Source organism: Schistocerca gregaria, chromosome 6 (assembly GCF_023897955.1).
Source record: "Schistocerca gregaria isolate iqSchGreg1 chromosome 6, iqSchGreg1.2, whole genome shotgun sequence".
NCBI classification, from domain to species: domain Eukaryota; kingdom Metazoa; phylum Arthropoda; class Insecta; order Orthoptera; family Acrididae; genus Schistocerca; species Schistocerca gregaria.
Genome location: NC_064925.1, coordinates 40352339 through 40379993, shown reverse-complemented (window position 1 = coordinate 40379993; position 27655 = coordinate 40352339). Strand labels below are relative to the sequence as shown.

General features: G+C 41.5%; 1 pseudogene; it reads left to right on the top strand.

Annotated features, from left to right (window-relative positions):
• Positions 1-9977: 9977 nt before the first annotated feature.
• On the top strand, positions 9978-10095 carry LOC126279185 (5S ribosomal RNA; annotated as a pseudogene).
• Positions 10096-27655: the final 17560 nt, after the last annotated feature.

The following is a 27655-nucleotide window of genomic DNA, read 5'->3' as shown; positions in this document are numbered from 1 at the left end:
TATGAAAATACTTTGTCATGATCTTGTCCTTAACATGTGTTAGATTTACTATGTACTTGGAAAAGAAGCATTTATCAGAAAAAAATTAATTATGTTTGTATTACTTCTGTAATTCATCTGTGGAGCATAAAGAAAATGGAATTTTTTGTTGGAAATAGTTATTGGGACAGAAGTGTTCTGATTTACAGGATTTAAGATTCACATAGTTTTATTTTCATGTAATTTCTACCACATCAATGAGCAAACCATTGGTAGTCTTATTTAATTATTCTTTTGCTCTCTTAATACTGTAAGATATGGATGTTGTTTACAACATGCCTGGTATCTGTAAAAGTCATGCAATCTCCTGAGTATAGATACGAGATGTTCTTTGTCACAATTCACAAAACTGAATTTTTGAATACTGCTGTATGTTACAGCAAGTTCATGCTTTTCAATACAAACAAATGTTAGCTTATTAACTGATTATTAGTTAATTATCTCCAATGTGTCTTTGCTACACATTACTCATGAATTATCAGTGGTCATCAGATTATTTTCAAAGGAAAAACTAAAGATTGCGGGTTTGTATTCATGATATAGTTATGGTTCTACTTTCAATTGAAGGCTAGTTGATTCATTAATATGTAATTGATGATATACCTTTAAATGGGCTGAACTATTTTACTCCTAATATTAGCCCATTCATATTTAACTACTAGTACTTTACCCTTTGCCTGTGTTGGAATTTACCTTATCTGTGCCCAATGTTAATTACTGTCTGATGTGATATTGCTACATCATGACTAATGTGGTGATGATCAACAAGAGCCTGCCGCGTTGGTCTCGCGGTTCTAGGCGCGCAGTCCGGAACCGTGCGACCACTACGGTCGCAGGTTCGAATCCTGCCTCGGGCATGAATGTGTGTGATGTCCTTAGGTTAGTTAGGTTTATGTAGTTCTAAGCTCTAGGGGACTGATGACCACAGCAGTTGAGTCCCATAGTGCTCAGAGCTATTTGAACCATTTGATCAACAAGAAATCTGTCAACTATTTGTTGAGCAGTATGTGTTCTGTAAGTAACCTGCTGATACTTAATTTGCCAATGTAAATCTGATTCTAGAGTGGCATGTGACCATGGTGGCTCTCAGTCTCTACAAAAATATGCTGATAGAATAGGATGACGATATTCAAGCTACAAGAACAAGGTGCCTTTGACAGTTATTGTGGGCAAATCACTTTATCCGTCCTTATGGTTTCCTAACCGGATATGTTTATGTTGGTTTAATTGTTCTAAAGTTGGAGTTTGAGTTGTAAACAGTGTGAGATTTTCAGGGGAATGGGGGGGATTCCCCCCCTCTGCATCATACCATCACCTCCTCTAGTTTTAGTTTATGCATCCCAACCTGGGATGTTTATTTCCCACGCACTGGAGTAAAACTTTACATATAATTTAAATTTGTGGAGCAAAAACTGGAAGTTTTTAATATAGGCTTACTATTAATGCTACTAATATTATTAATTTTGAAAAAGTGTTATGTAGTAGTTAAGCATTTCAAAACATTTAGAACTAAATCATCATTCTCACGTTGTCATTGTTGCTTTTGTCTAAGGTGCGTCATCCGTTTACTTGCGAGCTTGCGAGGGAAGTAGAGTGGCAGTGATACCGCAGCAGTCGTACCGCAGAGTTGGGTGAGCTGGGGGCTAAAATTCCCACCCCCGGGCCCTGACACAGGGTGGTGACCGGCCCGGTACCTGTGTGAACATTTACCGTTAGGCCATCTTTTGGCAACGGTGTGGGCGCCTGGGGCAAAAGCACAGAGCAGCGCGAAGTGAGCGACGGTCCCTACCAGACGGGATCGGACAGTCTGACTTCGCTAGCCGCGAACCACGTGGGTGGAGCTTAACACAGGCTCCCCAGCATCGCGTACTCCAAATTAATTGGTGCCGTTCGTTCGTTGCCTCGCGTCCGCCAAACACACGGCGATCTTCACACGTTCCCACTTCAGTAGCTTCATTAGTGAGTTGAGAGCGTCCGGGCCTGTAAGAACTACGGAATTTCAGGCAAAATTTCTGATTTCCATAAGAGCAGTGCATTACCTGATACGTGTACAAACTCCGACAGTCAGGATAGTAACAGTGGTGCTAAAAGAGTTAAAATAGACGGTGAATGTAAAAAAGAAAACGGTAATGCTGATGCTGATACAGGGGAAGAGACTGAATCTCCGGTGACTGAAAACTGTGACACGTCTCAAGGTAGGAATGCGAGTAACACTACTCTTGGGATTATAGTAGGAAATTTTGTTGCCTTATTACGTTTCCAAACTGGCAAAAGACTAAGCCGTGGCTCTCCGTAAATGAAAAAAACTTAGTAATATGCACAGTGTGTTTACAACTTCGTGAACTTAAGGTGGACAGCAGTGAACGTGTGCCTATCGATAAAGCGTTTTTACCTGGTGTTTCTGCTAATAATGGGAAAAAAAACTAAATGATAAAATCGGAGATCATGCAAAGTGCAAATCACACATGAAATGCGTAGAAATCATGAGTATAAAAGAAAAGTTTAGAAAAATGCGTGAGTGAAAGTGAAGAGCTGTGGGGAAAGCAGCATCAAGAAAAAGTCATCGCAACTGCTTCATTGTTCAAATCTGCATATGTAATAGCTAAACAGAAATTATTATTCAAATCCTATCCTGCAGTAATCGAACTACAAAAGCTTAATGGTTTATCAGTCGGTAATATGCTCCATTCTGACCATGCATGCCGAAATATCATTATGTTTGTAGGAGAAGAAATGAAAAAGAATCTTGCTCACTTCCTTGTAGAATTGGGTACAAACTTTAGTATCATGAAGGACGAAAGTACAACGGTTTCCAATAAAACTTGTTTAATAATATATTTACGTTTGCACTTTAAGGAAGTTGTTTGCAATAAAAAAAATTTTTAACATTGTTGTATTAGAAAGTGGGACTGGAGAACGCATTTTCAGCACACAGTTAGCAGCTTTTGAAAAGTATGGCATTACAAATGATGTACTGAAAAACCACCTTGTAGGTATCGCAACAGATGTTGCCTCAACAATGCTTGCACAAGGATTTAACTGTCGTTCATTGTATGAACCACAAAATGAAATTAGCTGTCCACAATGTTATGAATGATGTCGCAGATGTACACCATATACAGGTTTTTTTGGATTCCTTATCAGAGACTACTACAAAGTGTTTCACAAGAATTATCCTCGCAGCTAGGCCGTAATTTTCGCGTACGTTGGGTTGCTTCCTCATTTAATGCTGTTCGAGCTCTTCTTGAAAGTCACAGTTCTCTTGCCCATCCTTTTGAAAACTGAGACGTGATGGTTCCCGATCAACTCAGAAGTGATCTAAATTTGAAGGTTTACTAAAACATCTCACAAAGTGGTTGCTTGTAATGGAATTAGCTATGCTTTATGAGGCCCTAGAAGTTCTCCAAGTATCATCATTCTTTATGCATAACAGAAATTATTCAGTCCTTAAAGCAAAGCAGGAGATTGACGTGGCTATCAGAACTCTTGAAACACTGAAAACAAATGACTCGCCACGATTTAGGATGATAGTACAAGAGTTGGAGGAAAAGCGCACATTCAAAGGGGTATTAATTAAAGAACCATCTTGTAATGAATAGTGAAAAAATTTCTTCCGAAACGTCTGAAATCTATTTGGTAGACAATATAAAAAACCGCTTTGAGGACCTGGATTTCTTTTTGGATGTAGCCGTATTAAATTCAGATACATGGCCTTCAGATGATTGTGAACGTGTGTTTAATGGTGGCATGTCAATTTCTCGCTTGTGTAATAAGGTGGATTTTAAATTACGTGAAAAGACGTGTGCGTCACTAGTTGAAGATTTTCTTTATAGATTCGAAAATCTTTAACACATGCCAAATTCTGTGAAGGAACTTGCGAAAGCAGTTGAAGTTACACCTATATCTACGGCTGGACCTCCATTGCATTGCTTCGATGCAGAAAAATTTGCAGCAAGGTGGATCAAGCCTCAGCACCATAGCCCCCTTAACAAACCAACAGGCAAATCCACGAATCTTCAGGAGCACTCTCATTCATCTCGTCTCTTCAACTAAACTCTGTAAGTTAAAATGACAATTATATACTGTAGTACTAGCTGAACCGGCCACACTTTGCTGTGGTTTTGAAATTATATATAGATGTTAATTTGTTAAATCATCGTATTATGTCAGAGTGTAAAACTGAGCACAAAACAACCCGCCAGGATAGCCCAGAGCGTTAAACCGCTGCTTCCTGGACTCGGGTAGGTGCGTCAGCCCCAGATCGAATCCGCCCGCGGATTAACGACGACGGCTGGTGTGCCGGCCATCCTGGATATGGTTTATACGCGGTTTTGCACATCCTCCTAGGTGAATACCGGGCTGCCCCCCCCCCCCCTCCCCCGTCCTGCGTCAGTTACACGACTCGCAGACTTTTGAAACACGTTCACATTATTTCACGATTTACACTAGACGCAGACAGCTGGGGTGCACTCATTCTGTCCCGGGGGGCTATGGGGTGGCAGCAGGAAGGGCATCTGGACACCCCTTAAAATTCACCATGCCAAATCCGTACTTAACCCTTCCGACCCTTCACACAATGCAAGATAAGGACAGTAGCAAAAGAAAGAAAAACTATTAACACAAAAAACACAAAAATTTTAATGTTACATTTTGTTCATCTCATATTGTAGTATAGTTTGAGAATCGTATATTACATGAATCATTTACAAAGTTGTTTATTAACAACATATGAAGATTTATTAATTTCATAAATGTGGTAAATAAACTAGGCATGCCCAGATGTCTCTATCTTCCCCTTATGTCCATCTCCTTCTTTTCCCACTCTCCAGCTTCTCCTGCCCTTCTCTCTGTCCATCTGCTTGTCTCCTCTGTCACCTCCTACCCCCTCCATCACTCTCCCCTTCATTAAGGTGAATTTCTCTCCCCATCTAAGTCAATCTCCTCCTTTCCTCTATTTCTGTCCCTGTGACATCCAACATTTACATATTGAAAGCAGTAATTTGCGTCCACAATTGCCATAAGGACAACGCTGAATGTTTTTTGTAGTTGATGTACTCACTTCCAGTTTTCGGAGCACACATAATTTGCACATGTTTGCCATATATGGCTCCTATGCAGTGAGGGAAATTCCACTTCACTCGAAATTTCTTGCTACCTTCAGCCATTTTTCAGTATCCTTTGGAATCTGAAAACTAAAACATACTCATTACTTTCCCTATTTTTTCAGATTGATGACATAGAGGACACAGTATCAAAAGATGACGGCGATGTAGCTCTTGAAGAACATGTACCTCCCACATATGTTAAGCACATATTTTCAAATGTTCTTTTTAAAGCGGCCTTGGAGGAGTATGAACAGCAAACTCCGAGCATCGAAACATTGGTTGCAAAACCTAGCTGTGAAATTGTATACTTGGAAATAATAATTGTGACGAATTTGTTCAAACAGAAACAGAAGAGCTCGAATTAATTAGATTTTAGAAATAAGTATTTTCTAACAGTTCTTTAATATCCATTTTAATTTGCTTGAAAATGCCAATAAAACATTACTTAAATGAAATCAGTATTGAATGTTGCGTGCTTACCTTTATGTAATTCTTCAACACAATGAAATAGCTTCACATACTTCTGGCACTATGAGGGAAATTGCAGAATATGGTACTTTAAATAAGTACATTAGTGACTTGTATGAATCGCCAGTGGCTAAATATCGTAATGCGATGGCCCATCGAATTCTTGGTGAAATACTGTCTTGGCAGTTGTTATCTTTCTTTACAATAAGAGGTGTAGTTAACTGCAGCAAGTAATTAAAGTCTTCAGTCGACATTCTCGTAAAATTGCTAAATAACGCACCACCGTCTAGTTCCTAGGATACTATTTCGTGCACCTTCTATACCCTACTCTTCTCTTCCATCATCGTTTTCTTTTTCTTTTCCTTTCATTTCCGTTGTTTGCTGCATGTGCAAGCACGAAGTAGGCCGACGCTGCAATCACCTTATCATCCATTATACTGCAAGACAGACACACGTGTGGCACAAATTCTGTTGCTTTGGTATAAATTAACCTGCCGCATGCAACATACGCCACAAGATGTTGCCTCTTGTAGCATGCTACAAGACGACGCACGCCACGTTTCCGTAGCATGCCACAATGTTGCAAGACGTCGTCCCAGCGCAAACAAGGCTTTAGAGCCAGGTCTGCATTGTATTGTGGATGTGATGTGTTGCATACGAAACTAAAACCTGCAATCAGATCCAAACATCGTGGAAAACTGTGAAGAGGTGTCATCCTGCAGGAAGATAACGCTCGCCCACATTCTGCCAAAGGGACAGCCCACGCAATAAAGGAGTTGAGATTCGAGGTGCTGGAACATCCACCATACAGTCCAGACCTGGCTACAAGCGATTTTCACATGTTTTGACCCTTCACGGAAGCACTACGGGGAAAAAGATTTGAAAGTGATGAAGACGTCATTGCTGCAGTGCAAAATTGGTTACAGATGCAACCGAAAGACGTATTTTCTGATGAAATAAAAAAAAAACTCGTAAAACGTCGGGAAAACTGCATTCAAGTCCAGGGAGGTTATGTAGAAAGATAACGCATGTTTCAGTTTTCTACCATCAGAATAAGTACGGCTTTTCACAAATGTGCCTTTACTTTTTGAATTCCCCTGTATGTAGATGATTTTGTAAATAATCTTTACCTATAATGTACTTTTAAAGATATAAAAAGGGATGGCTTTCCTGATAGTGCATACATGTGAATAGTGAGTTTTGGGATTAACATCTATTTATAAATGACTGTTTAACCACGGGTAACGCCACAGTCCAAGCTACTAACATATATAATTATACAAACCCCCTAAGACATCACCCCCACTGGTGAAAGCACAAATCGCATCCTGGTTGTAAAGAAATGAGAACGTTTGGCCCTACAAGTATTATAGTCATTATATCTATGTGCATTTCAACAGTTGAAAACTGACAATTTTTCCATGAAAATACGAGGGCTGTTTTATTTTTTTTTTCCGACCTCCGATCGTCCATCTAAGCAAGTAAGAGGTAGGGAGGGGCCGGACCTGCGCGTCATGCGATTGCACAGCTCCCCCCACCACAACCTCTGCCATTTTCAGCTGCAGTTTGTCAGTTGTAGCCGAGCTATGTCCGTGTAAACATGGCCACTACGCTCGATGCTCCCGCCAAATGTGAGTTACGAAGTGTAATCCGTTTTCTGCAAGCAGAAGGATGTGGTGCTGCGGAAATACATCGCAGAATGAGCAACGTGTGTGGTAACGACGTTATGAGTGATGGTAGTGTTCGGGAATGGTGTCGAAAATTTAAAGGAGGACGAACAGACGTCCATGATGAAAGTGGACAAGGTCGTAAGTCTGTCGCCACTGTAGGCCTCGTTGAGCGTGTTGATCAGGCGGTGAGATGCAAACGAAGGTTTACAATTAGTGAACTGTCTGATGAATTTCCAGACATTTCAAGATCTGCTTTGTACACAATTGTGACTCAAGACCAAGGCTATCTGAAATTGTGTGCACGTTGGATCCCAAAAACGCTGAGTACCGACCACAAAATCAAAGGATGGCGTCAGCATTACCGTTTCTCACACGTTATGCCAATGAGGGAAACGTTTTTTTGAAGTTGATTGTTACTGGCAATGAAACGTGGGTCCTCTATGACAATCCTGAAACAAAGGAACAATGAAAGCAGTGGATGCACACAGCTTCCCCAAGCAAGCCAAAAAAGTTTAAACATTCACTGATGAAAAGGAAAACAATGGACACTATGTTTTGGGACCATAAAGGAGTGCTGCTGGTGGACTTTATGGAGCAAGCTACGACGATAACCAAGGAAGTTTATTGTGAAACTTTACGTCGTCTCCGCAGAGCCATTCAAAACAAACACAGAGGAATGCTTTCGTCTCGCATTGTTTTGATCCATGACAACGCCTGACCACACAGTGCCAACATGACAAGAGGCCTCCTAAAAAGTTTAAATGGTAAGTTTTTGAACATCCACCATATAGCCCGGACCTAGCACCAAGTGATTATCACCTGCTCCGAGAACTGAAGTCATGGTTAGGTGGGAAGCACTTCGCTACTAACGAAGAAATTCAGGACGCCGTCAAGACTTACCTGTCCTCACTGGCAGCAACATTCTTCGAGGGAGTCATCGAAAAGCTTGTGTTACAGTATGACAAGTGCCTCAATCGTTTTGGCGATTATGTAGAAAATTAAGTTAAGACTTTACTGTACTTTTGGTAATAAAATTATTATTTTCTGTACATTTTTCTTTTATTTACAGCCAATTGGATGTTGAAAAAAAAAAAAATAACAGCCCTCGTAGATGTCTGAAAGGCTAACAATTACTGTCTCTTGTAGATTGCTTGACAACTACCTATATGTGATACGATACATACGATAATCATCTGTTTAATCTGGTCTATCTAGACTCAAAACAATGATATACAATTGTTACATGCAATATATTCCTTTGTAATCACCTATTGTCAAAGTAATTTCAAACTTTGAGTATTTATTTATATGCATTGCTGCTTGTAATATTTTCTGCTTGTACTTAATACGTGATATAGTGTTCTCAGCAATCACTTATTATCAATGCCCCTTTCTTTTCAAAACAAATGCACTTCCTATAATTAATCTACAACTTACAGGCACAAAATTAGAAATACTGATATTGCTTTATATAAAATTTTGTAACTTTATAAACATATGAAATTGTCCTTGAACTTAATGTAAGACCTATATATGCCATGACATTTAGAAAAGGAAATTCTATATCACATGCCTGAGATTCCAGTAACTTTAATTTTATATCTCAGACCTGCCTCTTGTGTAATTTTGAAAACGTGACAAAAAATTTCTTTTGTATTGTCACACTTGGCTCCGTGATGTTAAGAAATATATTGATGTAGAAGAAAGTGCTTCACGTAATGTGAACATTGTAACACTTGGATATCTGCCCAGTGAGGCAGTTGACTTCAATGCATTTGGCTACCTTATTTCTATATTGTTATATTTATATAATAATTTATGTTTGCACAGCAGCAGATGTCAGAGGAACACAGTAATTTTGTACCTCGCTTTAGTAATTCTCATATATATGTCTCAGATATGTCACAGGTTTCAATATCATATGTATAGGTAATTGATTATTTTTGATCAAACCCAGATACTAGATGGACTGCTTATAAGTCAGTTGTTAGATCTAGCATTTATTACTTGGTTAACCAATATAGAATTGTATTTGTCATTTACTCTGTCTAGCAGAATGCTATTTGTTCACCCTTCATTGATCAATCAATAGGGAGTATTGGGGGTTAATTTTTGGAGACTGGGAAGGTGAATCTGTGGCATGTCCATTCTGCAAAGAATGCCAAGCAATCTTCTCCCCCCCGGCGCCACAGTGAAGTACGGGAACAGTGGGGGTCCTGCGTAGGGGGGGGGGGGGGGTAAGGGGGTTTCCTGTCTTTGGGGTCTGTTGTCTTTTCTTCAACTCCAGACCTGTTTCATTTCTTACTTCTCATTAGAGTACCAAGCTTTCCTTCCCTCTGTCCGCATGCATATGTGTCTATTGCTGAGACCCTTCTTATTTACTGTGTCAGCTTTATTAAGTGACTAAAACCTACTTTTTAGGAGGATCTGGGGAACAAGCTAGCATTTCAGCGTTATTAACCATACTCTATCATACTATATTATTTATTTATGTCTAATTTTGTTGTAGCACCATACTGATAAACATTTTACTTATGATTTTATTTTGCTACATACTATCATTCAAAGTTGTGAACACTCATTAATATTAATAATTATCATGAGGAATGCCTCACTCATTAATATTTGAAATTATCATGAGGAATGGCTCACTCATTAATATTTGTAATTATCGTGAGGTATGGCTCACTTTTTAGGCAACAGCCTTGCCATAGTGGATACACTAGTTCCCATCAGATCACTGAAGTAAAGCACTGTCGGGTGTGGCCAGCAGTCGGATGGGTGACCCTCCTGGCCACCATGTGCTGTTGCCATTTTTTGGGGTGCACTCAGCCTCGTGATGCAAATAGAGGAGCTACTCGACCGAATAGTAGCAGCTCCGGTCAAAGAAAACCATTGTAATGACTGGGAGGCAGTGTGCTGACCACACACACACCTATCCGCATCCTCAGCTGAGGATGACACGGCGCTCAGATGGTCCCAATGGGCCACTTGTGGCCTGATGACGGAGTGCTATGGCTCACTTTTTAATATTTGTAATTCCTCTCTATATTTATCTATGTCCAAGGTTGTTGTATGTAATTTTTTTTGTATGTACCAGCACTCGGAATTGTGAGCTCTCTTCTATGCAAGTTTTCTTCGACTCTAGCACTCCGAATTTTCTATTTCATTTCTTACTTCTCATCAGAGTACAAAGCGCATTTTATAGGAAGGTATTTTTGTACTGTTGAAGATACTGATTTTACTTAATATGTTATACATATAATATGCTCAACCATATAACTGTCATAGTGTATGTGTCACTTACGAACCAATTATCAATGTATAATGTTCAACCATATAATTGTTATGATGTACTAATTATTTATGATTCATCTATTGTGTATTCACACCTAAGTGGTGAAAACGTACCTGTATATAAGACCCAACCACAAAATTGTCCATGCTGTTTCAATTACTTATAAAACACAACCAATATGATGTATTAGTCACTTATATTGTCACTCGGGGATATATGTAACTGCACTCTTATGCATCAAGTTTGAATGATTGTAAAGGTGGAAAAGTGGCGTTGGAAGTGTCATGACAAATGAAAAGTAGTAAGATTGGTCATTGGTTAGAGACTTCATCCTAAACATCATTCTTCATAGTGCAGACATCTAAGTTATCTACAAGGCAGTCTGCGTACTATGTACTTCAAGACTCACTATGGAGCAGTCTGCGAACTGCAAACATCAAGAATATTTACATTTATGTAAAGTACAGAGATTAGTACATTTACATTTAGGAATATTGTACTAGTTTGAAACTCTAAGTTGCATGTCAGCTCATTCAGTTAAGAAATAACTTTTTCTTCCCTTGTAATTTCGAGTAATAATCATTGCATAATGCTTCATAACTAATTTACATTTTTAATCAACCATAGGATTTATCTCATACCATAAGTAAAATGCTTGTTCCTCCAATTTTTTATAAAATGAGGACTGTTACGTACATCTGTCAGAAAAGGTTTTGTTCACAAATCCTTTTGGGGGTGTTGAAACGTAACAGCCCATTGAGGGCTATTTAAAATGAACATTTCCCAGTCTAATTCAGGATCGCACATGTAAAAAAAAAAAAAAAATGTAACTCGTCTAGAAAAACTTATAACTGAAAAAATAACTGTTTAATCTATTTCAGTTCAAAGTGTAGAAGCTCTGTAAATGAATGGAATTCCCATGAAGGGAGTCTCCAGTAATTAATAGAAGATATAAATGTGTTATTGTAATTTCGTATTTGAGAGTTTATTCTTGAATGAAATAACAGACATGTACTAATATCGTAGTGTACTTACTGTTCTGAGAAGACTTAAATATAATTAACAATTAAAATATACGTTTTTAATCAAAAATGATTTGAAACAATGCCGAGGATTGTTTGGGATTGTTAAGAAATTATAAATAGTGACTGACTCCCTATGCCAACATGGCAGTCTGGTTTTGGGTTTTGAGCAGAGAGCATGTAGCTCGTATTGCATTGTAAGTATTGTTTGCCTTTGTAATAATACTTTCACTTTGTTTTGAAAGTATAATAAAAGTATTTACAATAATATAATGCAAGATGATTTTTAATTTTAACTTTTCTGAAGTTGGAATTTTACAATAACTGTCTCCAGAACTTATCGTACCAGGCAATCTGTCACAGCATGAGTAAAACAACCCCTAAGAACGTTATATATTAAGGATGTGAACTGAACTCAAGATTCACTGTGCTGAAACACACGATTCAGGGAAACATCAATTACAAGAACAACAACATACTGCTATTAATAAAGTTCTTGTAGAATCGTCACAACATTTTTTGAAAATCTGACCTTCAGAACCGCCTGCAGAAGCCGCTGAAAGGAGATATGGGCTCGCAATGGGACAGCAAACTAGACACGTTACAGTCAATTAACTCGCAGAAGTCTGAAGTTATAGCAGTTCTGTCAGAGATAAATCGAGACAGTTTAACTGATTCTGTTGACAAAAAAGATGTAATACACTCTCTGACACCAATTTATAATGCCTCCCACAAGGTGTGCTTAGAATTTTTCTATTCCCTACGTTTAAGTTCAAAATCAGATTCGTGAAATATTATGAAAGTAGGTACTGATAATGTATTGAGTACCTACATACACGACGGTAATCTGCTTCTGTAACTGGCTGTTGCAACTCTTGGAGAAGTGTCGCTCACCGTGAACAGTGTAGTGGGTGGGTATGCACACTGCACGGGGACCCCGCTTGCTATGGACAGTCAAATTATTTTTACTGATTTGGCCCACATTAACAAGCCAGGACTAATATAATTTTTGTGTGCTAGTTTATAAAAAGACAACAAAACCTTAGTGTACTCTCAAATCGACTGTACTCCATATTAACAATGCAGTAACATCAGCAGAAGCTTCAGCTGTAAGCATGTGTATTGATCCTCTTAGAAAGCGATATAAACGGAAATGGAGACTACGACAAAAGTTAGTGAGGAGAATGTACTCCAATACTACGAGAGACGACAGTGGTCTGACGACTGGAGTTACCGTCAAGAAAACACGCAGCTCTAGAACGTCTCACCATCATAATTATAGTGTTGCCTGTTGCTGATAATTTCAAATTTTAGCGAAAATTCCGAAAAAAGTCGCATCTTGTTAGTTTTAGTACGGAATATGATGGAGTACTCTTCAAAAGAAAATTATTTCAGGCTGCTACGAAAAAAATTAAAATAAACGTTACAAGAAATTTTTAAGAAATTTGTTTGGTTCCTTTTTTTCATACAGGAAAACTGACATATACGGATTTAAAATAATACGTAGACACTCTCAAAGGCTATAGATTCACGTGATACATCACAAAACAACAAGAAAAGAGAAGTGCAACGTCCGTGTTAAAAAGAGGGAAACACAGACCGATATCACCGCCTCTAGTGGTATGTAGACGAACTAAAAAAAGGATATACATTGCGGGTTGCATCCCTCTTAGCTTATGTATGCTGTAGGGTTTTTTTGCTTTTAATTTTCTTATCTCGGTTTTCTGGGAATGCTATGTAATTATTTTGGTTAGCATCTAGTTTCTACTTTTGGACTTTTGAGTGGTGCTAAGAGAGTGAAACAAAAAAACTCAAATTTGCAGACATGTAAAATAATTCATTTTTAGTGTACTGTGATCGAGCAAGTTCTGAAGAAACAAGTGAAGAAGCTTCATTCTTAGTTAATCAGTCACCAATTCAAAATTTTCCAAATTATTTGCATAATACACTGCCGCTTCCAACCATATCCCACTACGAGTAACTAAGGGTCTGCATCTACATCTACATGTACGTGATTACTCTGCCAGAGTGTTCAATGAACCACCTTCAAGCTGTCTCTCTAACGTTCCACTCTCGAACGGCGCGCAGGAAAAACGAGCACTTAAATTTTTCTGTGCTAACCCTGATTTCTTTTATTTTATCATGATGATCATTTCTCCCTATGTAGGTGAGTGCCAACAGAATGTTTTGGCAATTGGAGGAGAAAACTGGTGATTGAAATTTCATGAGAAGATCCAGTCGCTACGAAAAACGCCTTTGTTTTAATGATTGCCACTCCAATTCACGTATCATGTCTCTGGCACTCTCTCTCCTACATCGCGATAATACAAAACGAGCTGCCCTTCTTTATACTTTTTCGATGTCATCCGTCAGTCCCATCTGGTGCGGAACCCACACCGCCCATCAATACTCCAGAATAGGGTGGACAATCGTCGTGTAAGCAGTCTCTTTAGTAGACGTATTGCACATTCTAAGTGTTCTGCCAATGAATCGCAGTCTTTGGTTGGCTGTACCCACAATATTATCTGTGTGATCGTTGCAATTTAGATTATTTGTAATTGTAATCCCTAAGATGGGAAGGTAATATCTGGTTTTTTTACTATGAACAAATTAATTCTTGCTACCGTTTTTACCAGCACCTTTTTGCCATTTGAAATCAGTTTATACAATTAAGGATACGAAGTACATAACTGCTCTCTGTGTAAATCATGTACTGTACAAGTAATGTATCGCCTGTGGGAGGAGCTTGCCGAAGGCTTTCGGTTGCCTTCTTCATATATGGAACAGCATCTGTCAGTAAGAGTGAAACAGTATCATCGTATTTCACCTCATTCAGCCATAACAACTGCAGAGATTCATCGAATAAGTGAGCCATTGTTACACGATTCGATGTTGATATTTCTTTACACGCTAATAGAAAACTCTGGAAACCATTTTATCATATTCTGGCACAACTGCTACAACATTTCCCATTCCCGCTAGAGTATGTTCATTCCTCAGTGCTTACCCTCTTTTTTTTTTTAATTTTCACATTCTGCTTCTTTCTTAGCGTTTCATCGTAACAGGCAGGGACACATTATTTTCGTCTGATGTTGAAAAATCTGTGTATTTCATAATCAAATTTCCCAACTCCGGACTTGCCACTTTACGTGAAGGATATCACACGAAAGGAAAGTGTTTCTTAGATCTACATAATATTCGGAACTTATTCAAACTAGGCAATGTGAAAAGGAAGCTGCTTCACTTAAAAGAAATTGTGTAGAAGTTGCATTTGAAGTGACCGTTCTGGGTTTACTAGCTGCTAAATCCTGCAGAACTTGGATCGCTGGTAGGCACTTACTGATATCTCTCAATTTCGATAGAACAGAATTCTTCCAGCACTTGTAAAGATGCCACTAAAATCAGCAACATATTGTTGCAAACGAGAGCGGACAGTTGACTTCACATTCAGCGTTATATCGCCAATCACTTCACTTCGTTCACAGCCTAAATAAGGTATTCCAGGGGCTCAGCATTTGTTTGCTGTGTGCGGTCTCGGCGACCCCGGGTTTCCTGAGCTGGTGCCCGGTAAGCGCCGCCAGTCCTCTGTCACAGAGAGCTCTGGGCATGCTTCAGCAACCACTGTGCGACGCGGCGGAGGAACGCTGGGTATCTCAGAGAACGGGGAGCGTGTCTTGACTGCCTGGATCGCGAGGATGATAAATACCTGTCTGTAAAAAAATAAATAAATAAATAATAAAAAAACTTGAGTCTGAAGGTGTGCTGCGTGCTGATGAGCTGCAAGGCTGCACATCGTTAGCAACCTCTGGGGATCCTGCCGCGCCTCAGCTGTGTGAAGATTGCCTACCCAGGTGGATCTCTGTCTAGGTGGACGTCTAGCTGCTCGTGGGACCTACACGGATTCTTCGAAATTTTCTTTTCCTCTTTCCAGTGGTAAGGGTGGCCGCTCGAAGGTAGCAACACCAGTCAAACAAGAGGGCTCGTGCAGCCAGTCCTCTTGCTTGAATAGTTACTCAGTGTGTTGCGGATTACTCTGACATAGTCAAACGGAAAGAGGATAATCTTGAGAACGTTTTGGCCGTCTACAACCAAAAGGGACTGGAGGGAGTCTCTAACTCATTAAAATCAGTCGAGCGCTTACGCAATAGAACACTGTTAGTGGAAACTTCTAATTCCCAGCAAGCAGCTAGCCTCCAAAAAGGTAGACGTCTCGGGGAGTAGGCAATAGAAAGTGAACTGCCCAACACCTTTAACTACAGCGAGGATCTAATTGACATTCGTTGAGAAGAACTGAAAGCTGATAGTACACAAGAAGCCATTGTTAATGTGCAAAACATAATGAAAAGGGTGGATGGCGATCTAGTGAAATCTGAGTCATTTACACGTACTTTCAACAGCACAGAATTTCCAGAGCATGTCAAGGCACGCTTCCTTGGTCTAAACATGCGCCCTCATTTCCACAACCCAATGCCTTGGTTTGAGTGCCAGCACTTTTGGTACTCTGCTGTCGGCTGTAGAGCAGAAGCCACTTGTGTTAAATGTGGTAAGGCCACCCACGAATCAATTGTTTGTCCATCTCCTGTGAAGCATGAAAAATGGTCTGGGGATCACCCTGTCTGGAATATGGACTGCAGTGTCTTCCTCGAAGAAAGAAAGATACATTAGATGAAAACAACTGAGCAAATCTCGCGTGGTGAGGCCAGAAGGATCTATGAGGCCATGCAGCCCCCAAAGTTCGCTAAATCCTTTGCTCCTACACGAACGGAGGTTGGCTGCCAGTGTCAGCCAGCAGTAGTACGTGCGTTTGTCGGTGCATTTGTTCAGCTGCAGCCACTTCGAAGCCCAGAACATCAGACAAGGCTGTGGCTGTCACTGTTGTGGAGCTCACTGACCCCTACAAAAGTTCAGTCAGGACCACCGGCATGATAACCGACGTGACCAGAAACCCAAAGATTTTTTGCACTCATTTAAAGCCAAGAAGCCGATCGAAATCATATATTCAGTCACTCGGTTAACAGACAGGCAACAAAGGATGAGATAACAGAGAGGGCCTAAATACTGAATTCGGTCCTCTGGAACTGGTTCACCGCGAAAGGTTAGTGTCTGTGTGATAGTTGAAAGAGGGAACTGTAGTTGCATTTCTGTTCCGCGATCTCAACGTTTGCCACTTTGTAATACAGTCTCTTAATTCTGGGAAGGCGTCTGGAGCGAGTGACATACCTGTTATCTTCTACAGCGATTGTATAAACGAACGCGTCCCCCTTCCATCAGTAGTGTACCGACTGCAAGAAAACGGAGCTCACCCCCAGTTTCAGGAAGTGTTATAGGGCAGTTGCACATAATAATAGGCCTTTGTCGTTTACTTTTGTTTGGAACATGTGTTGTGCTCACATATTATGACGTTTTCTGAGAACGAAAATATTGGCCATGAAATCCGAAGCACTCGGGCAAAGGAACCGAGAGTGGTGCTGTGTTCCTTGACTTCAGGAATGCAAAAGATATACTTCCGCATTCCCGTTTATTAATCGAAACACGAGTTTACTGAATATCGGAGAAAGGTTTGTGACTGGAATCAGGACTTCCATAAAGATGAACTCAACACGTCGCTCTTAACGGAACAAAATCAACAGGTGTAAAGATAATTTCCTCGCTTTCCTTCACAGCTTTCTCAGTTGAGAGAATGAATAATATCGGGGCGGACTACGAAACCTGTGTCGCTGTCTTCTCAGCTTCTGCTTGCCTTTCATGCCATTCAAGTTTCGTAATTGCTGTCTAGTTTCTGTATTTTATTCCTGATAACTTCGGAATTTCATATACCGCATTCAAGTAAACACTGTCAAAACCTTTTTCTAAATCTAAAGCCGGCCGGTGTGGCCGAGCGGTTGTAGGCGCTTCAGTCCGGAACCGCGCTGTTGCTAAGGTCACAGATTCTAATCCTGCCTCTGGCATGGATGTGTGTCATGTCCTTAGGTTAGTTAGGTTTAAGTAGTTCCAAGTCTAGGGGACTGATGACCTAAGATGTTAAACCCCACAATGCTTAGAGCCATTTGAACCATATTTTCTAAATCTAAAATGCTATGAATGTGGATTTGCCGTTCTTTAGTCTATCTTCTAAGGTAAGGCATAGGTGAGCATTGACAAGCGTGTTCCTAAATTTCTCCAGAAACCAAAATGATCTCCCCCAGGGTCATTCTCTACCAGTTTTCTTCTATTGTGTTTCTCTTTTAAACTACGTCCTTTTCTAAGCCAAGTCGTGACATGTTTTGCAACAGTGACCTGTTAAAGTGATAATCTGGTAATGTTCACACTTGTCAGCAGACGCCCTATTTAAAATGTGAACGGTTACAGGAGAGTGTTTCTCGCCTGTCACATGTATATTGCCCACCATCTGGAATAGTTTTGTCATGGCTGGATGCTGTCCGCTCCTGGTGTCTTGTTCCTACGTGGCTCCTGCAATCTTTGTCAAATCCTTCTCGCCATTTCATAATGTCCTTTTCACTTTTCTCTACTTCTTCATTTGTATAAAACTGTCTTCAAGTTGTTTCTTCTTGTACAGCCCGTCAGTATGTCCGTTCCACCTCTCAGCCTTACCTTATTTGCTTAGTACTTGCTTCCCAACGGAGCTCTCGACAGTCATACAGCTTCTACTTTCTTCTGCAAAGGTCTCTGTAATTTTCCTACAGGCGGTATGTATTTCTCCTCTAGTCATACATGCCTACGAAGTCTTGCATTTGTCCTGTAACCATTCCTGCGCAACCATTTTGGATTTTTTTCCGTTTGATTTTTTAGGTATCTGTATTCCCCTTTTGTTGCTTTACTTGCTGTGTAATTATATTTTGCCCGCCATCGGTTGAATTCGACATTCATGTGTCATCCATCGATGTGTATATGGTCCTCTGCTGCTCCTCTGTTTGATATCTGGAAGCTTCACACTCGTTGTCTGCTGTAGTCCTCTGCCTTCTTTCAGTGAATTCATGTTTAATGCTACCATTGAAAGTCTCGACAACTTTGGGGTCTTTCAGTTTGTGCAGGTGCGGTCTCGTTAATTTTCTTCACACGTCTACAGCCAATAAATTCGATGAAAGGCACTATAAATGAAAGACATATGTTCCATGCGTGAACATCTGTGGTGTCTGTGCGTACTGTACCTGAACAGCGCCCTAGTGAGCGTACGGCCTCGACGGTGGTGCACATTTATAAACTGACCACCTGTCAAAAGCCTGAACAGGCACCTTTTCCTGTGCGGACTGCTGCGAGATGTGCAGCAAGAGAGCCAGTGGTGTTGAGGAGGGCGCCCACAGAGACGTTCGAGGCGCGGCCGGCTGCGCCGTGTTTCTGGGCAGAGGTTCCACGGCACGAACAGCCCAACTGAAGTGGACCCACATTCTCGGCTGGGCTTAACTCCGGGGAGTTTCGTGGCCAGGGGTGTCCGGCAAACTGGGCCCGGTGCGCGACCCCATCACAGCACGTGTTGACATAAAGTCTTCCAGACTTGAGGACATCAGTCAGTTTGTGTGCCAAACCACAACACGGCGGACGGTGAAAAGAACACGCATTTGTAGACACGCTCAGTTCTATACTCAGAGGCCAGGCTTGTACATCCCGGTTGTATAGAGATGTCTGATTTTGAAGGCGTACGTGGAATACTCGCAGCGCACTGCGTAGGGCGGAACGGAAGAAGTCTTCGTCAGTCTTCGATGGCTCACCTAAAGATGACTGGAAGGTGCCCAGTTGAAACATCGTGCGATGAGTTAAACGACGACCGGCTACGAGTCCGACATTTGTTTGAACAGACACAATATTATGAATAAGTCGGTTTCACTTGTCTTAAAAATAGAGCTAGGTATGGAGATAATCACAGAATTTGTTTAGTTTTATTCATCGGTGTATGCTAGTCCGTCATCGTCCAACCAGAGTGTCTGCTCTGGCCCTCATAACCTCGTTGTGGACAGCACGTCAGACCGTGGCGGTCCTGGTTTTCCCTTAGACACTCTATGGGCTGCCTAACTGTTTAAGTGAGGTGGAAGTGATGATGTGAAGAAGTAGCTGGCTGCTTGCCATAACTTTCGATCTGCAGACCTCTGTTCTTACCCGTCTAGAGTAGTCTGACTGATGTCCTGAAGCCTGGAAGACGAGTCAGCGGAGCCACCGCGTCTAGCGCACCGACTAGCGAGTAAAATACTGGCCACACGAGCATCCGTCTGGGTCATACGCTGAAGCGGTGGCTCGTGGCGTTTGAAGCCGGCTGTTGTAAAAAAGCTTTGACCATCGCATTTTTATATTCCAGTCTTAGAAGCGAATGTATGGTTCAAATGGCTCTGAGCACTATGCGACTTAACTCCTGTGGTCATCAGTCCCCTAGAACTTAGAACTACTTAAACCTAACTAACCTAAGCACATCACACACATCCATGCCCGCGGCAGGATTCGAACCTGCGACCGTAGTGGTCGCGCGGTTCCAAACTGTAGCGCCTAGAACCACTCGGCCACTCCGGCCGGCGAATGTATTGTTGTAACTTGGTGTGCCATCCCAATAAACTGTATTTCAAAATACATCTCTGCGTGAGATTATGAAACACAGAAGCCATAGATAACAAAATATGAAGACTTCAGTATGGTGAGAACGCAGATTTCTGTCTTCAGCCAATAGCAATGATATGACAGCTATCTGAAATCAATAGTATCACCTCTAAAAGTCGAAAAACTTATAACACTTAATTAAACTAAACATAACGCCCACAGTAACATCATTAATGCCAAGAGTCTACTAAAGGCTAGCCACTTCTGACAATGTTGGCACTGAGCTCGTTTCGCAGTTGAGAAACACATAAAATGAAGCTCCGCTGCCGGGACAATACATTTCCTCTGAAATCCTACTCTCATAAACATTTTGATTCCACAAATTTATTGACTGCTGATGAAATACGAATGTTGATAATACTGTGTGTGTGTGTACCGTAAGGCGCGAAAAGAAGTTGTCGTTGTGAGAAGGGAGAAAGCAAGTATACAACCTTCTCCGCTGAGTGGTGTAGTCTAACGAGGGCATTTAGAAGTGTTGCCTAGTAGGGAGTTTGCTGGTGTGATGCAAGACAAAAGGAGAGAAAGGGACGAACCTTCTGGTGCCGCTGTGCGGGACCTCGGGTCCTCAGAGGTGCAAAAAGCAACCCCCGCCCCCTCTCGAGTTTGACCACAGGGCGGCAGTCCTTATTGGCCCTTACGAGGCTTTAGGACGCTGAAAGATCAAAGGTGGTAGATTTCAACACATTTTAAACTATCTGTTACAATTATTAAACTAGAAGATTAGAGGGTAGGTGGCAGACGAGTGTGAAATTATTGGAAGTTACGCAACACGACATGAGCATCACTCGCCTCCCCCTATCTCTCACTATGCTGGAGGCTTTCAGTCGAGCGCCTGCTCACTTTGACGCCTTCCAGCGCGCCTGGAAATAGACTGCATCCTGTGGAGTTCGTAGCTGTGCTTTGTTTTTTTTTTCATGCCATCGTCGCAATAGTAAGACGTAAGGGCATTCCACCTGTCAAGCCACACTAAAAGTGTGCGCTAGCCTATTAATCCCGTATTTTAGGAAGCTATAAATTTGCACCTACGTCTATACTCCGCAAGTCGTTATGAAATAGTGGTTGAGTGTACTTCTGATTTCACTGAATGTGCCGAGGTTTCTCGCCGTTTTATACACAGATGAAGAGTGGAAAACAAAGACTGTTCACACTACTCCGTGCGAGATGTTTGTTACGTTAACATTGTGCACGTGAAAACGCAGACATGGAGGAAGGTGAAGACTATGTGCAGCTACTGTTCATGGCGTTTTGTCGATAGGTCGTCGTCCACCTTCCGTTATCTGCCATCTGCCAGCCACATTTCCGCCTCTCTCTCTCTCTCTCTCTCTCTCTCTCTCTCTCTCTCTCTCTCTCTCTAACAGGACCGCTCTTCGTTGTACACGCTAGAGGTCCGTGTTAGCTCCACCTGATACGGCTCCCACATACTTGAGCAGTACTGCAGTATTGGCTGCAAAAAAAAAAAAAAAATGGTTCAGATGGCTCTGAGCACTATGGGACTTAACTTCTGAGGTCGTCAGTCCACTAGAACTTAGGTTACTTACGTTTAAGTAGTTCAAGGACATCACACACATCCATTCCCGAGGGAGGATTCGAACCTGCGACCGTAGCGGTCGCCCGGTTCCAGACTGTAACGCCTAGAACCGCTCGGCCACCCCAGCCGGCTCCTGGCTCCACAAGAGTTGTGTGTACAGCCTATTTTGCAGACAGACTGCAGTTAGCCAGTACCCTACGAACAGATCGAAGCCTGCCACTTGCTGTGCCCACACCCGAGCCTGTGTCACTTCTCTCTACGTTGTCACTTCTAGTTGTGTGGTACGCCACTTTCGTTCTGATTCATTGATCCAATAGTCAAAGGATCTCACGCTTTTACTTTTTTTTTTAACATTAGTAGCTGCAGTACTTGAGAACCTCTGCGCCGGCTCGATACTTTCTAGACATGTGTTTTGATATTACTGCAACTTTTCCTTGCAGATTACTGCATCACGTATGAAATGTCTGGCAATGGAACTACTACTATCTGCTAAATAACTAATTGAAAACGTCAGTAGTAATAATCCCATTACACTACAGTGGCGCGCACCATATTTTACTTCCGTGTTTGTACGTCATTTTCCGTCGACGATAGCCTGCTACGTTCTGCTACGAAATTTTCGATTCAGACACAGAGCTGTTTAGGTATCCCGTATCAATACTTGAAAACAGTTTTCGAAAGTCTAGAAACGCAAAAATAACTTAACTCTTTTTGTGCACGATATCCTGAGTGCTACAGATAGATGAAGCCAAGTTCGGCTTGTTTAACATTCAGTAAGAAGACATAAAAACATACGAATCCCCTGATATTATTTTGGAAATGATGTTACCGACATCGTTTCATAATGCATATATGGTACGGTATATTAGGAAGCGATAAATGTTGCGAGTTTCGTAGATTCTGTTGTGCTTCGTCATTCGAATCAGCCACAATCAAATAGTAACGACCCTTAGCAGTGTCTAATGTCCGTAGGTGATCGAAGATAAAACTGGAGCAGTGTCTCGATACAACATTCAGACTTTGTTTACGAACAGCCCTCGTACTTCGCAACCATCTGCTGCCGCAGAAGTATACTAAGGTCCGATCGGTCGTGAAATGAAAACCACAGTGAAAATCAAAACTATTTTATTCGCAACAATTAGCCACACCTTTCAGCTACCTTTCTAAATAGTCGCCGCTCCGACTTAGAAATTTGTCGCGGCGCTCTACAATCTCTCGACTACCCTGGTCACAGAAAGCAGCCGCCTGCACTTTCCGCAGATTCTCTGCGCTGGTCTGCCTTTCGTTGTTTGCGCCAAAACGTTGTCCTGATAGCCAGTGGTTGATGTGGACAGATATGAACAACGGAGGGAGCCAATTAAGGGCTGTATTGTGGGTGATGAAACACTCCCCTCCGAAAACGCTGCAGGAGCAGCTTCACTGCCCCTGCAGAATGCGGCTGAGAATTGTCTTCGAGAAAGAAACTCATGACATTTAAGTTATATGGGCTGCATAGCTTTTCTTTCTCTCTCAGAAGATCCACATACTTGGCGAGAGATACTGTTGTTTTAGGCATTTCTTCTTGATCACTTTACGCTCTGAACTGAAAAGAGGGACGTGAAGCGATCGACGGGCACACTAAAGACACCGCCCAACACACCTGTGCAAACTTCTATGGGATTTTCACAGTGCTTTCCATTTCGCGCCGAATAGGACCTTACTTTCACGATACGTCTCGTAATCCAGTAATCTTCATTTCCTCGAACGTCTAATTCGCACCGCGGATTGTGCCGGAAGCTCTGGAAAACAGTCCTCAGTGAGGAATTCCATACACAGGTACCTTCGATGCTAGAAGACTATAAAAGTTTTTTTTCGATTTCTTTTTGGGTGTCCACGATTCGCTGCCATATAATACCACATTACAAACAAAACACTGGCTCTTGTAGCTATATTTAAAATCTTCTTGCTCTCAACAAGCTTTTCATCTTTTCGAAAGACGTTTTAACCGTATACACCAAACTTCTTTATTCCTTCGCACGGCTTCCACACTCTGAATATTTTAGGTGCTTAGGAAATTTACTGACAGTTTGACGCAACCTTCACATTTGCTGATTCTGATCACTTTGCTCTTTCGTACACTGATTCTCATTCCATACTTTATTCCGGCTTTAACAACCCTCTCCATTGCCCACGTATAAAGTATTGTGATTAAGTTAGTGCGGTACTGACAGGGATAGAAAGAAATGGCACAACCGAGCAGACACAAATGAAAGTCGGTACTAGCGTTCGTAGTAGCCACCTTTCGGTCCAACGTCACGACCACCACCTGGGAGAGTGCGTCACACGCGTCAGTGAGCGCTAAGCGTCACTCTAGTAGAGTTCAGTGTGGTGACGGTACCACGTGCTGGCAGCAGGTGCTTCTTCCACAAGTGCGCCACGAAATACTGCCCACTGAATAAAAATTGCTTGTTCTTTTTGTATTTATGTTGTCATCTTTCAATTTAAGTAAATGTGTAACAAGCAGCAACGCAAAATACACCCACGCCGGTTAGCACCTTCTTTCGCCAGCCCCTTAAGTTGTTGTCTACGCCAACTCTAAATACAGGGTGCATCAAAAAGAATCCGTCGAAAACGATAACTATTATAGTATGTTGTCTGAAATATGTACGTGAACAACGTACTGTTGGAAAGAGCGAACTCCCTAGTTTTACGTAGTTCCCGCTAGGTAGCAGCAGTGTGCGCCCGTAAAAAATAGTGTCGGGACAACAGAAAGCGTTTTGTGTTCTACGTTTTACTCAGTGTTTAGTGACGAGGCAACTTTCCATTAATTGGAAAGGTAAACAGTCATGAGTATGGGGTACGGAACAACCACATTAAGTTGTACAACAAGAGAGGGACTCTCGAAGATTTAATGTGTTTTGTGCAGTTTCACGGGAAAAGGTGTATTGTCCATATTTCTTTGCCGAGAACACTGTTACAGGAAGCAAATATCTAGATATGCTTGAGAACTTTCTTTTACCACGGCTGGAGACGGATTCGAACGACTTACTCTACCAACAGGGTGGGGCACCGCCACACTGGCTTCTGTAAGTGCCGGAATTTTTATTAATGAACGATGGATCGGTCGCACTGGACCAAATGACTCAACCTTACATTTACTGGACTGCGAGGTCGCCGGAGCTGACTGTATGAGGATATTTCTTGAGGTGGTTTATAGCAAGACTCTGTTTATGTGCCTCCGTTACCGACAACGATAAATGAACCGAGGTGTCGCATAACAGCACCTGTGGAAGCTACTCAAGACGTGCTCGCTGCAGTGTGGAACAATTTGAATATCGCATTGACTCATTCCGTGAATCTCAAGGGGGGCATATTGCACACGTATGAAAAGGTATGAAAAAAAACTTTTTTTGAGTTTCCCGTTCATCAAAAAACAAAATTCTTTGTGTATGTTTATTAGTTGCAGAAATATAGACGTGCCAAACCGGATAATTCCTTTTGATACACCCTATACTTAAGTAGTTCCGTTGAGTTACTGTATCCAACGGTAGGGTTTCTTCTGATATCGTACAGTGGACTCCTACTGGTATAAAAATGATAACTAGGCTAATCTGATCCATATCGTTGGAAATGAGCGTGACTGTTCTGATTGAATTTATACAGATATTCATTTCAGACTTCGTTCACAAAATATCTTTATTCGAAGTCACGCAGGATGGCACTTCGGATGTATGGATCCATCTTCGGGTGCTTTGGCTCTTAGAGCGTCTGTATGTCTTTTTATGTACTTTCTTGCATCTGGTATCAACAAAAACATGGAAGACATAAATAACATTCCGATAAAAATTAGTTGCTATGGACAGAAACTTTCCGGCGACAGTGGAGTAAAGTAGCACACAGTAAATTCGGAAGACTTAAGAACGCTAAAAAATACTAACATTACATGTCAACGAACCAAAGATTTTTATACATAGATGTTTCGAAAAAACTGTTGGGATATAAACCTACAGATGAGACCAACTTGTTACGTACTATGGTGTGTACCGTCTTGGAAGAGCAGTTGAACGGAATGGACACTGTCTTGAAAGGAGGATATAAGATGAACATGAACAAAAGCAAAACGAGGATAATGGAATGTAGTCGAATTAAGTCGAGTGATGCTGAGGGAATTAGATTAGGAAATGAGACACTTAAAGTAGTAAAGGAGTTTTTACTATTTGGGGAGCAAAATAACTGATGAAGTAGAGAGGATATAAAATATAGACTGGCAATGGCAAGGAAAGCGTTTCTGGAGAAGAGAAATTTGTTAACATCGAGTATAGATTGAAGTGTCAGGAAGTCGTTTCTGAAAGTATTTGTATGGAGTGTAGCCATGTATGGAAGTGAAACATGAACGATATACAGTTCGGACAAGAAGAGAATAGAAGCTTTCGAAATGTGGTGCTACAGAAGAATGCTGAAGATTAGATGAGTAGATCACATAACTAATGAGGAAGTATTGAAAGGATTGGGGAGAAGAGAAGTTTGTGGCACAACTTGACTAGAAGAAGGGACCGGGTGGCAGCACATGTTCTGAGGCATCGAGGGATCACAAATTTAGCATTGGAGGGCAGCTTGGAGGGTAAAAATCGTAGAGGGAGACCAAGAGATGAATACACTAAGCAGATTCAGAAGGATGTATGTTGCAGTAGGTACTGCGAAATGAAGAAGCTTGCACAAGATAGGGTAGCATGGAGAGCTGCATCAAACCAGTCTCAGGACTGAAGACAACAACAACAACAACAACCGTCTTGTTAATTTCGGAGACTAGATGCGCTCAAAAGTGATTACGAAGTTATCCCAAGTGCGAAGTATTTAGCGGTAGTGTATCTGAGAGCTACAGAAGAATTCAGGACTGAGTTTAAAAATTTTTTTAGAAGAAGCAGTTTTTAGACAGTTAACAAATAAGTGGTTGTAAACGTAGTCCTGCCCTCGTTAGCCAGCGAAAAGCACTTTTTGCTCTTCCGGGCACGAGGAACCCTCGCCGCCCCCTCCCCTTCCGACGCTACGGCCGGTCATTAGGGTTACAAAATCTGCGATACGTGGAGCGGCTGCAGTAGAAAGTGGGTCGCAGGCGGCGGAAAGGCCGCTGGCGAGCGAGCGAGCGCTCTGCCGGGCCTGCCTGCCTCGCAGTTCCCACCGCTGCACGGCGTGCCGTGACGCCACACTTTCTCTGCCGCTCCGCTCTGCGTCACGTCACGTGACGTACCGTACCCACCCACTCACTGGACGTGCATCTGTACTCCGTGCCGAGCACTGCCAATAGCCTGTTTGACTGTTTTCTGGAAATCGTTTCAAATGGTTGTTTACATCAGTTTATGCTCCTAACATGCTTTCTTCTCTCTGATTTCCGGTATTCTTATATAAAAACGGAAATGAAATTCAAATAATTTGAAAGCCCGCTAAAACGCTCCATTCGAGTCATGTGATGCGTGTGACGTCACTGGCTACCTCGCTACTCCTACTATCATAGAGCTTAATTCACAGCGATGTCTTGTTTCGGAGTTTACGTTTCGGAAAACGGATTACAAATGGAGTGTATTACCACACTGTACAAATATACCCATAAAAACTCTTGAAAAATTGTTTATGACTGTTCCAAAGAATGAGAAGGTCCGTGAAGAGTGGTTGCACTGTACCGGCAAAATGCCACCACATCGATGTCAGAGTTTCCTTACTTAATTAAAAATGTCTTCCGCTCTGAAGTTTAACATTAAGTTACCTTCGAGATAGGCTTCCCCACTGTTACAAAGAAGGACAGCATCATTCAACAACGATATTTTATTCTTACTAAAATTTTCGTTATATCCGCTTTGTTGCGCATCATTTGGTAGCTCGGTTGGTAGAGCGATGGGCTGTCCAATAATAAAAGCTCATATCAATCGGTCGATGGTTAGCATCCCGACAGCAAAAAATATTTTAATTTC